The following is a 12,705-nucleotide window of genomic DNA, read 5'->3' as shown; positions in this document are numbered from 1 at the left end:
GGGGATTCAGCGATGGTAATGACATTGCCTTCCTCTAGTTTGTATCTTTTTCCCTCTGCGCCTCTGACTGAATCTTTCTGTTTTCTCTCTGGCCATTTACCTCTATCTCTCTTTTTCTTACTCTCCCTGATTATTTATTTTCATGTCTGACTATTTCCCTTCATCTCTCTGCATTTGTCTCTTACTGTCCACCTGCCTCTTTGACGTTTTATGCTTTCCCTCTTTCTGTCTGTGGGGGAGGCAGTGGCATAGTGGTATTGTCGCTGTACAAGTAATCCAGAGACCCTCTGGGGACCTGGGTTTGAATCCCACCACAGCACATGGTAGAATTTAAACTCAATTCAAAACATTTGGATGTGAGGGTTTCCGGTGGCGACCATGGTGTTATTTGTCACATATTTGGTAGCTCCTGCTCGTGGTGAACCTTTTGGACCTTCTCCCCTGATTTACGGTGGATTTGACAAAACAAGGGACTAGTAGAATCATAGAATCATAGAATTTACAGTGCAGAAGGAGGCTATTCGGCCCATCGAGTCTGCACCAGCTCTTGGAAAGAGCACCCTACCCAAGGTCCACACCTCCACCCTATCCCCATAACCCAGTAACCCCACCCAATACTAAGGGCAATTTTGGACACTATGGGCAATTTAGCATGGCCAATCCACCTAACCTGCATATCTTTGGACTGTGGGAGGAAACCAGAGCAGCCGGGGAGGAAACCCACGCCCACACTGGGAGAATGTGCAGATTCCGCACAGGCAGTGACCCAAGCCGGAAATCGAACCTGGGACCCTGGAGCTGTGAAGCAATTGTGCTATCCACAATGCTACCATGCTGCCCTGAAGCAGAGGAAGTAGAGGAGACGGATTCCCCAACGGTGTATGGATTCATGGACCAGAAGTGGTCTGAAAAAAGAGAATGTTGGTCGAAGACGGGAGTGGAGCCTGCGACACAGGGGAATATGGCAGAAGGTCAGGAACCAAAGCTGCCGGCCCATTGGGCGATGGAGCAACTGGTGGACTTTTTCCATGAGCAATTTACTCAGCTAAGGAAGGTATATCTGGATCCGATAAGGCGGGGATTGATCGTGTGGAAACCCAGGGACAGGCGATCCAGAAGGTGGAAGAGGCGGTGGCTGTGCACGACGACCAGCTAACCGCGATTGTGGTGGAGATGGGACTGATAAAGGACCACCAGAAGTGGCTGCAAGATAACGTGGAGGATCTGGAGAACAGATCGCATGGACGCAATCTGGGGATTGTCGGCCTGCCGGAGACAGCGAGGAATTGGACGCAGATGCATTTGTGGCACGTATGTTCGAAAAGCTGCTGGGGAACGGTGCGTTTGTTCGGCCCTTGGAGGTGGACAGGGCGCTTGTGAGGAAGCAGCTGAGGAACGAGCCGTCGAGGGTGATGGTGGTACGAATGCACCGTTTCCGAGACAAGGAACAGATCTTGAGTGGGCCAGGCAGACGAGGAGCTGTTTATGGGAAGGCAACGAACTCTGTATCTATCAAGACCTGGGTGCAGAACTGGCCGAAAGAAATGCGAGTTTTAACAAAGTGAAATCGGCCCTCTTTAAGGAGGGGGTGAAGTTTGGTATGCTGTACCCAGCACGTTTGTGGGTCACTTATGAGGGCCAGGAACTTTACTTCGGAACGTCAGATGAGGCGATGAACTTTGTCAAATACAGGGGACTGGCAGGTGATGGAGGACATTGAACTTGGTGGAGGGGGGGGGGAGTATTTGTGTTGTTGATCTGCTGTGAAACTTCATTTTGTTCTGGTTTTGTATGTATTGTTTTGCACTAAGTTTGGGGCCATTGCTCTGTTTTGTTTATGGGTAAACTTTGTTCTTAGTGGGAAATGGTATGTGGAATTTTCTTGTTTATGTTTGTTGGGGATTGTAATGTTTGCATATGTATGTTCGAGCGGGGAGGAGAGAAATCAGTGGGGGGGGAAGATGCTTGGCGCCATGAGCGGGGGCTACCAGGCTCGCTGGGCGGGCTAGCTCAGGCTCGCTGGGCGGGCTAGCTCAGGGAAGTGTAGTGGAGGGGCGAGTAGGTGATAAGTTTACTGAGGGGGGTTGGGATTGTTACTTTGTTAGGGGGAGGGAGGGTGGGTGGGGGTGTGGAGGGGGAGTGGGTGGCCCCCGACCAGGCTAATCATATGGAACGTGAGAGGGCTGAATGGGCCGGTCAAGAGGCCTTGCGTGTTCGCACATTTGAAGAGTTTGAAGGCGAACGTGGCATTGCTACAGAAGACATACCTAAGGGTAGTGGATCAGACCAGGCTGAGGAAAGGGTGGATGGGGCAAGTTTTTCATTTGGGACTAGACACTAAAACTAGGGGGGTTGCAATTCTGATTAATAAGCTGGTATCATTTGAAGTAGGGAGCATAGTGGCAGACTCGGGGGGTGGGGGGGGGGGGTTGCTACGTTATGGTGAGTGGGAAGCTGGAGGGGATACAGGTGGTATTAGTGAACATCTATGCACTAAACTGGGACGACGCGGAAATTATGAGGCGGGTGTTAGGGAAGATTCCGGACCGGGATTCGCATAGGCTGAACATGGGGGAGGGACTTTAATACGATTATAGATCCGAGGCTGGATCGGTCAAGTTCAAGGACGGGGAGGGTGCCAACCTTGGCGAAGGAGCTAAAGGGGTTTGTGGAACAGGTGGGATCTGTGGAGGTTTGGACGACCGAGATCGAAGGAGTTTTTGTTTTTGTCTCATGTACATAAAGTGTACTCCCGGATCGACTTTTTCGTTTTGGAAAGGACTTTCCTGCAGAGGGTGCTAGACGCTGAGTACTCGGCAATTGTAGTGTCGGACCATGCCCCACACTTGGTGGATTTACAGGTGAGCAAGGAGGGGTGCCAGTGCCCGCACCGGAGATTAGATGTAGGACTGTTAGCAGATGAGGAGGTTTGCGGGCGGGTGAGGGAGGCTATCCAGAACTATGTGGAGATAAATGACACAAAGGAGGTTTCGGCAGCAATGGTACGGGAGGCACTGAATGCAGTAGTAAGTGGGGAGTTGATTTCGGTGCAGGCTCATAGGGAGAAGGTGGAATGGACAGAAATGGACAGGCTGGTTAGGGAGATTCTCCAGGTGGACAGGAGGTACTCGGAGGCCCCGGAGGCACTGCTGTTGAAGGAACTGTAGAAGTTGGAGATGGAGTTTGGTCTGCTATCCACAGGGAAGGCGGTGGGGCAGTTGATGAAGGCAAGAGGGGCGGTGTATGAGCATGGGGAGAAGGCCAGCAGGATGTTAGCACACCAGCTCAGGAAAAGGGAGGCGGCGAGTGAGATAGGAAGAGTGAAGGATAGAGGGGGGACACGATCTTGGACCCAGCAAGGGTGAACGGGGTGTTTAAGGAATTTTATAGTCAGAGTTCCCAGTTGGGGTGGAGGAGATGAGGCGATTTCTGGAGGGTTTGAAATTTCTGAAGGTGGAGGAAGGGTTGGTGGAGGGTCTGGCAGCCCCAATCGGGCTTGTTGAAGTAGTGGAGGGATTGGAGGACATGCAGTCTGGAATGCTGGGTCCGCTGTTGGTGAGGGCACTTAACGAGATTAGGGAGCGAGGTGTTCTTTCCCCAACAATGTCACAGGCTTCGATCTCATTGATTCTGAAGTGGAGAAGGACCCAGAACAATGCGGGTCATACAGACTAATCTCCTTACTGAACGTGGACGCTAAATTGCTGGCCAAGGTTTTGGCCTCGAGAGTAGAGGACTGTGTTCCAGGGGTGATATGGGAGGACCTGATGGGATTTGTCAATGGAAGGCAGTTAATGGCTAACGTTAGAAGGCTATTGAATGTTATCATGATGCCCTCCGAGGGTAGGGAGGTGGAGGTAGTGGTTGCTATGGACGTGGAAAAGGCCTTTGACCGGGTGGAGTGGAAGTATTTGTGGGAGGTCCTGGGGTGGTTTGGGCAGGGCTTTGTAGACTGGGTCCGGTCTCTGTATCAGGCACCGGTGGCGAGTGTGCGGACGAGCTGAGTGAGCTTGGAGTATTTTAGACTGCGCCAAGGGATGAGGCAGGGATGTCCACTCTCTGCACTGTTGATTGCCTTGGCTATGGAGCCATTGGCAATGGTGCTCAGAGTGTCAAAGGGCTGGAAGGGGTTAGTCCAGGGGCGGTGGAGCACAGGGCCTCGTTATATGCGGACGTCCTACTCCTGTATATTTCAAACCCGTTCGGGGGGATGGGAGAGATTATGCGGATCCAAGGGGAATTTGGCCGGTTCTCGGGGTATAAATCGGATATGGGTAAAAGTGAAGTCTTTGTGATCCAGGTAAGGAGGCAGGAGATGAGATTTAGGGAGGTGCGTTTAAAGTGATGGGAGGGAGTTTTCGGTACTTGGGAATTCAGGTGGCACGGGGATGGGAGCAGTTACAGAAATTAAATCTGGCCTGGTATAATTCAAGGAGCAAATGAAGGAAGACTTTCGAAGGTGGGACATGCTCCCATTGTCACTGGCGGGGAGGGTACAGACCGTAAAGATGGCGGTTCTCCCGAGATTTTTGTTTATTTTCCAGTGTCTCCCTATTTTTATACCAAAAGCTTTTTTAAAACGGGTCCATGCGGTGATCTCTGGGTTTAGAACATAGAACATAGAACGATACAGCGCAGTACAGGCCCTTCGGCCCTCGATGTTGCACCGACATGGAAAAAAAAACTAAAGGCCATCTAACCTACACTATGCCCTTATCATCCATATGCTTATCCAACAAATTTTTAAATGCCCTCAATGTTGGCGAGTTCACTACTGTTGCAGGTAGGGCATTCCACGGCCTCACCACTCTTTGCGTAAAAAACCCACCTCTGACCTCTGTCCTATATCTATTACCCCTCAATTTAAGGCTATGTCCCCTCGTGCTAGCCACCTCCATCCGCGGGATAAGGCTCTCGCTGTCCACCCTATCTAACCCTCTGATCATTTTGTATGCCTCTATTAAGTCACCTCTTAACCTTCTTCTCTCTAACGAAAACAACCTCAAGTCCATCAGCCTTTCCTCATAAGATTTTCCCTCCATACCAGGCAACATCCTGGTAAATCTCCTCTGCACCCGTTCCAAAGCTTCCACGTCCTTCCTATAATGAGGCGACCAGAACTGTACGCAATACTCCAAATGCGGCCGTACTAGAGTTTTGTACAACTGCAACATGACCTCATGGCTCCGGAACTCAATCCCTCTACCAATAAAGGCCAACACACCATAGGCCTTCTTCACAACCCTATCAACCTGGGTGGCAACTTTCAGGGATCTATGTACATGGACACCGAGATCCCTCTGCTCATCCACACTACCAAGAATTTTACCATTAGCCAAATATTCCGCATTCCTGTTATTCTTTCCAAAGTGAATCACCTCACACTTCTCCACATTAAACTCCATTTGCCACCTCTCAGCCCAGCTCTGCAGCTTATCTATGTCCCTCTGTAACCTGCAACATCCTTCCGCACTGTCTACAACTCCACCGACTTTAGTGTCGTCTGCAAATTTACTCACCCATCCTTCTGCGCCCTCCTCTAGGTCATTTATAAAAATGACAAACAGCAACGGCCCCAGAACAGATCCTTGTGGTACGCCACTCGTAACTGAACTCCATTCTGAACATTTCCCATCAACTACCACTCTCTGTCTTCTTTCAACTAGCCAATTTCTGATCCACATCTCTAAATCACCCTCAATCCCCAGCCTCCGTATTTTCTGCAATAGCCGACCGTGGGGAACCTTATCAAACGTTTTACTGAAATCCATATACACCACATCAACTGCTCTACCCTCGTCTACCTGTTCAGTCACCTTCTCAAAGAACTCGATAAGGTTTGTGAGGCATGACCTACCCTTCACAAAACCATGCTGACTATCCCTAATCATATTATTCCTATCTAGATGATTATAAATCGTATCTTTTATAATCCTCTCCAAGACCTTACCCACCACAGACGTTAGGCTCACCGGCCTATAGTTACCGGGGTTATCTCTACTCCCCTTTCGTTTGTTTGGGGGGGGTAAAACCCCGCGAGTAAGGAAGGTGCTGTTGGAGCGGAGCCGAGGGGGCGGGGGCTGGCTTTACTGAACTTTATGAATTATTACTGGGCAGCAAATATAGCCATGATCAGAAAGTAGGATGCCCTGAGTACAGTCAACACATCCTCATCATGTGCCAGGCTCAGCCTGATATAATTCAAGGTGGTACACCGGGCACACATGACCATGGCCCAGATGAGCAGGTTTTTTTGAAGAGGTGGAGGACGGGTGCGGGAGGGCCCACGAATCATTTTCACATGTTCTGGGCATGTCCGAAGCTCAGGGGTTTCTGGCAAGGATTTGTGGATGTCATGTCCGCAGTATTAAAGACAAAGGGTGGCACCGAGTCCGGAGGTGGCGATTTTTGGAGTGTCCGAAGACTCGGGTGTCCAGGGGGCAAGAGAGGCTGACGTTTTGGCCTTTGCCTCCTTGATAGTCCGGAGACGGATCTTATTAGCGTGGATCTCGGAGCCCCCAAAATCGGAGGGATGGGTGAGTGACATAGCTGGATTTCTCAGGCTTGAGAAAGTCAAGTTCGCCCTGAGAGGATCAGTGTTAGGGTTCATCTGGCGGTGGTAGTCATTTATCGACTTCTTTGGGGAAAACTAAACTGTCAGCAGATACAAAGGGGGTGTTAGGGAATGAGAGGGGTAGAGGGAGATGGTTTCGTTAAGGTGGGATCATCAAGAGGAGGAGGAGGAGGGACTGGGGAATTGTGTGTATAAGCCATGTTGGCTGGGTATGATTGTTGCTTGGGGGGGTGTTATTTATTGAGTTATAAATGCCTTAAAATGTTTGTTTTTTAAAACACATCATGAAGAAAAAGTCTATTGATGACAATGATACCAGTATTGTGAAAACCCAACTGGTCACTAATGTTCTTTAGGGAAGGAATCCTACTGTCCTTACCTGGTCTGGCCGACACATGACTCCAGGCGCACAGCAATGTGATTTCCTCTTAAATGCCCGCTGAAATAACTTTTTCAAAAACCTTTATCAGTCAATATCTTCCACAAGATTTCCCAGGAAAAATGCCACTCAGTTGTATTCAACCGCTACAAAAGAAACACAAAGGAATGAAACTGGATGTATTAACCGGCATCAGTAGAGATGTCATACAGTTGGCAGGGAGTTGCTCTGGGAGTCCCCAATATCAACTCTGGACACCATGAAGTCTCATGGCAGTAGGTCAAACATGGGCAAGGAAACCTCCTGCTGATTATCACGTACTGTCCCCTCTCAGCTGATGAATTAATACTCTTCCATGTTGAGCACTACTTGGAGGAAGCACTGAGGGTGACAAGGACTCAAAATGTACTCTGGGTGGGTACTTCGATGTTAATCCCCAAAAGTGGCTCGGTAGTACCACTACTGATTGAGCTAGCCGGGTCCTAAAGGACATAGCTGCTAGACTGGTACCACAGTGGGTGGTGAGGGAACTAACAAATTGGAAAACATACTTGGCCTCATCTTCACCAACCTGCCTGCCACAGATGCATCTGTCCATGACAATATCAGCAGGAGTGACCACCGCACAATGCTTGGGGAGATGAAGTCTGATCTTCACATTGAGGATACTCTCCATCATGTTGTGTGGCACTACCACCGTGCTAAATAGACTTCAAACAGATCTAGCAACTCAGGACTTGGAACTATGGGGCGCTGTGAGCTATCAGTATCAGCAGGATTGTACTCAACCACAATCTGTCACCTTATGGTCTAGCATATCCCCACTCTACCATTACCACCAAGCCAGGAATCAACCCTGGCTCAATGAAGAGTGTAGGAGGGCACGCCAGGAGCAACATCAGGCATACCTAAAAATGAGGTGTCAACCTGGTGAAACTACAACACGCACTACCTCCATCCCAAAGAGCACATTGGGCTAAATCGCTGGATTTTAAAGCAGACCAAGGCAGGCTAGCAGCACGGTTCAATTCCCGTACCAGCCTCCCCGAACAAGCGCCGGAATGTGGTGACGAGGGTCTTTTCACAGTAACTTCATTGAAGCCGACTCGTGACAGTAAGCGATTTTCATTTCATTCAGAAGCAGAAAATAATAGCGATTCCACAACCAATGGATCCGATCTAAGCTCTGAGGTCCTGCCACATTCAACTGTGAATGGTGGTGAACAATTAAATAGTGCACTGGAAATGAAAAATGAAATGAAGATCACTTATTGTCACGAGTAGGCTTCAATGAAGTTACTGCGAAAAGCCCCTAGTCGCCACATTCCGGCGCCTGTCCGGGGAGGCTGGTACGGGAATCGAATCGTGCTGCTGGCCTGCTTGGTCTGCTTTAAAAGCCAGTGATTTAGCTGAATGAGCTAAACCAGCCCCTAAATTAATAGTCACTTGACCATATTGGGGTTTATTAAGGAAAGCCAGCAGGGACCTAGTAAGGGCAAATCATGTTTAACTAACGTGTTGGAGTTTTTTGAAGGTGAAATGAAATGAAATGAAAATCGCTTATTGTCACGAGTAGGCTTCAAATGAAGTTACTGTGAAAGGAGGCACCACAAATACCCCCATCCTCAGTGATGGAGGAGACCAGTACATCAGTGCTACAGTTTAGGCTGAAGCATTCACAACAATCTTCAGCCAGAAATAGCGAGTGGATGATCTATCTCGTCCTCCTCCAGAGGTCCCCAGCATCACTTATGTCAGTCTTCAAGGGTGGCCTGGTGGAGAAGTGGTTAGCACTGCTTCCTCACGGCGCTGAGGACCCGGATTTGACACCGGTCCTGGGTCACTGTCCTTGTGGAGTTTGCTCATTCTCCCCGTGTCTGCGTGAGTCTCAAGATGTGCAGGGTAGGTGGATTGGCCATGCTAAATTGCCCCTTAATTGGAAAAAAAAGGAATTGGGCACTTTAAATTTGAAAGATAAATTTAAAAAACAGATGTTCGTCTTCAGCCCATTCAATTCACTACACATGATATCAAGAAACAGCTGAAGGCACTGGATAATGCAAAAGCTATGAACCCTGACAATATTCCAGCAATAGCCCTGAACTTGTGCCCCAGAACTTGCCCTGAACCAAGCTGTTCCAGTACAGCTACAATACTGGAATCTGACTGGCAATGTGGAAAATTGCCCAGGTATATTCCTAACACAAGAAACAGGACAAATCCAACCCAATCAATTATTGCCCCATCAGTCTATTCTCAATCATTAGCAAAGTGTTGGAAGAGGTCATCAACAGTGCTATCAAGTGGCACTTACTCAGCAATAACCTGCTCACAAATGTTGTTTGAGTTCCCGCTAGGTCACTCAGCTCCTGACCTCATTACAGTCTTGGTTCAAACATGGACAAAAGAGGTGAACACCAGAGAATGACTGGCCTTGACATTAAGGCAGAATTTGACCAAATATGGCATCAAGGAGCCCTAGAAAAACTGGAGCCAATGGGAACCGGGGGAAAATTCTCCACTGGTTGGAGTCATACCTGGCACAAAGGAAGATGGTTGTGCTGGTTGGAAGTGTGGTGAATGTAACATGATAATTCACACTATGTCTTTGTAAGCGCAGTAGCGTTATCCGACCACTAGGGGGAGTAGCTCTGGGAATGATCAGGAGCTTGTACAGGGCTCCACACTTGGCTCCGCCCACGACTCCTCCCCCTAGTGCTGCTGTATAAATACTCTTGTCCAGAGTCAGCCTGCAGTTCACTGAGAGTTCATCAACGGGTAACAGGCTGGCTCTGTAGTAAGTCGATTAAAGCCTAGATTCATATCGGAAACACGTGTCTGGTAAATTGATGGTTCCATCAGGAAGTCAATCATCTCAGCTCCAGCATATCACTGCAGTAGTTCATCAGGGTAGTTAGTGTCCAGGCCCAACCATCCTCAACTACTTCATCAGTGACCTTCCATCATAAGGTCCGAAGGGAGGATGTTTGCAGATGATTTCACAATGTTCAGCACGATTCATGACTCGTCAGATACTAATGCAGTTCATGTCCAAATGTAACAAGACCTGGACAATATTCAGGCTTGGGCTGACATGTGGCAAGTAACCTTTGTGCCACACAAGTGCCAGGCAATGACCATCTCCAACAGTAGAGGATCTAATCACAATCCCTTGACAATCAATGGCATTACCATCGCTGAATCCCTCACAATCAATATCCTGGGGGAATTACCATTGACCAGAAACGGAACTGGACTAACCATATAGATATTATGGCTACAGGAGCAGGTGCAAGGCTGTAATTTACCTCCTGGTCCCCCAAAGCCTGTCAACGATCTGGAGGGCAGGAATGTAATTGAATACCTTTCTGGATGAGAGCAGCTCCAATAACACTCAAGAATATCAACGCCTTCCAGTATGAAGCAGTTGCTTGTTTGCCACCCCTTCCACAGACATTCAATCTCTCTCTCACCGACAAACAGTGGTAGCCATATGTACTATCTACAAGATGCACTGCGGGAACTCACCAAAGTTCCTAAGGCAAAACTATCCAAACCCATGACCACTACCATCTAGAAGGACAAGATCAGCAGATACCTGGGAACCCCCGCCTGGAGGTTTCCCTCCATCTCACTCACCATTCTGACTTGGAAATATATTACCATTCCTTCACTGTCGCTGGTCAAAATCCTGGAATTCCCTCCCAGGAGGGAATCTGAGAATTCTCTCAATAATGTCCCTCACCAACACATTCTGAAGGGCAACTAGGGATGGGCAATAAATGCTGGCCTAACCAGTGATGCTCACATCCCATATAATTAAGTTTTAAAAATTCTTCCTCTCTCTCCAGTGCTCCGTCTGCCTGTGTTCTTCTCTACCCTGTTCCGATTTGAAGTTACCAATTTTGTGAAAGCTACTTTTTTATCTACCTGTCCATCTCTATGTTTATGTATCTACAAGTGTCTTCCTGTCCTTGTCTCTCTGTCTGTCTTTGTGTCCATATCTCCGTCATCTACCTCATACAATTATTTTCTCTATTACAGACATGGCGACCTCTGGGCTCTCCCCCCCACATTCCTCTTCCATATGATGCTCTTCTCATAGAAGAACACATGGCACTAAAGTACTGAACTTGGTGGTCTCTTTGTCCAGGACAAGGACAGTTCCTGTAACCTCAGAGATGTGTTTGTCCAGTCAACATTCTTCAATATATATTTAATAAATTGAAAATCTGAAATGATTAATTTGTAATTTAAAGCCAATTTTATTTGAAGTGTGGAAATATATTGATTTTAATTGGTCACTGTCAGGTTAAGGAAATGACTGAACTGAAGCAATATTAGCGCAAATCACTGCAAATTGCTTGGAGCTCTATTTCACAAATTATCTTTCATTAACAAATCACTGAGTAATCACCAAAGCAGCAATTCAAATCAGTTGGTGCTGAATATTTTCAGCTCTCGAAGAACAATACAAACTTCATTACTTATTTCATCAACTAATTCCCCCAGATACAGGATGAAAGTACAGAACTGCAGAAAATGAACTAAAGAATCTAACAATCCTGGAATTGGAAATGTGTCTGTCTTTTTAAGGGTCCACTTTTCCAAATTAACATGGATTAAGCATAAGAGAATGAGGTAACGAGAGTTGAAGGTGATGTAGAATCTGCACACATTTGTTCCATGGTCAATAATCTGTAGTCATTCTGTGACTTGGAGGTACCAAGAATCAGGAAGATTGCAAGTTTGCTCTTTGATTTTGGTTTCTGAATCAACTGGACTTCAGACAGGGTGATAGTTGCAGCTATGTTCCATTTTGAGAAATGAGCATGGAGAACAAAGCACCGAGTGAAGGAACCAATATTGGAAAGAATAAAATAGAGCACAGTTTACATCCTGCCAAAGCCATTAGGAGCTCCAATTTGGATTTTTAAGCCTATTGATTGACGGCAGTCAGAACAACTGAAGGAGATAGAGTCCTCAAACTTAAAAATTCTGGGGTAGAATTGGAGGAGCAGGCTGCACTGCCTGGGGGTAGAGGGAGAGTCATTCAGGGTCTATGTGTCTGCACCGAAGAAGAGACTGACGGACTCGAAAAATTAACTCTGTTTCTCTATCCACATATGCTGCCAGACCTATTATTATCCAGCATTTCTGTTTTTATTTCATATTTCCAGCAACAATTTGGGATGTATCCCACTCTGTTATGTAGACATCCTTCCGATATTGCTTTCCTTTCTCAAACTCCACTTCTTTGGCGCAGAATTACCACAACTGGGGTGACAGCAGTGGATTTACAGTTAGTAGTGTTTGGAAAACCAAGTTAGTTTTAAGGGATTTATCTTTGTATTGGTAGACATTAGAAATAAAGCCTCTGTCGACGCGGCTGCCACTGCCGTCTTGGCGCCTGGCCGCCAGCCCTGCCAGAAGCAACACGATGGCAGCCTCCGTGAGGTGCACCATATCATCCATAATGTGATAACTGTAAGGAATTGGAGAGGGTGAGAGCCTGACAAACAGCTATGGCTTCCACCCCGGACCTATGTGACCCCCAGACATTCTCAACCTCACATCCCCTGCCAACCCGCCCTGGGCCCCTGACCCCAGACACCCGCTGGGAATGTTATCTGGACCAGGTGTTGGTTCCCTCTCGTGATTCATACACCCACCCTCCGATCACAGCAATGACCCCTGTGCTGTGGACCAGCTCCTGGGCATTGGAATGTGGGTGCTGCCTCTGTGCTGTTGC

At 47.8% G+C, this 12,705-nt stretch overlaps 1 long non-coding RNA gene across 1 annotated transcript in view; it reads left to right on the top strand.

Moving 5' to 3' along the window:
* LOC119963056 overlaps positions 1-11,192 on the top strand; it is a 39,025-nt gene extending 27,833 nt beyond the window's left edge. The window contains exon 2 of the long non-coding RNA XR_005460019.1: positions 10,998-11,192. This is a non-coding gene — a long non-coding RNA (uncharacterized LOC119963056). The remainder of the gene's footprint in view (positions 1-10,997) is intronic.
* The last annotated feature ends 1,513 nt before the right edge of the window (positions 11,193-12,705 follow it).

This window comes from Scyliorhinus canicula, chromosome 3 (genome assembly GCF_902713615.1).
Source record: "Scyliorhinus canicula chromosome 3, sScyCan1.1, whole genome shotgun sequence".
In the NCBI taxonomy this organism is placed as follows: domain Eukaryota; kingdom Metazoa; phylum Chordata; class Chondrichthyes; order Carcharhiniformes; family Scyliorhinidae; genus Scyliorhinus; species Scyliorhinus canicula.
This window is presented reverse-complemented; position numbering and strand designations above follow the sequence as displayed.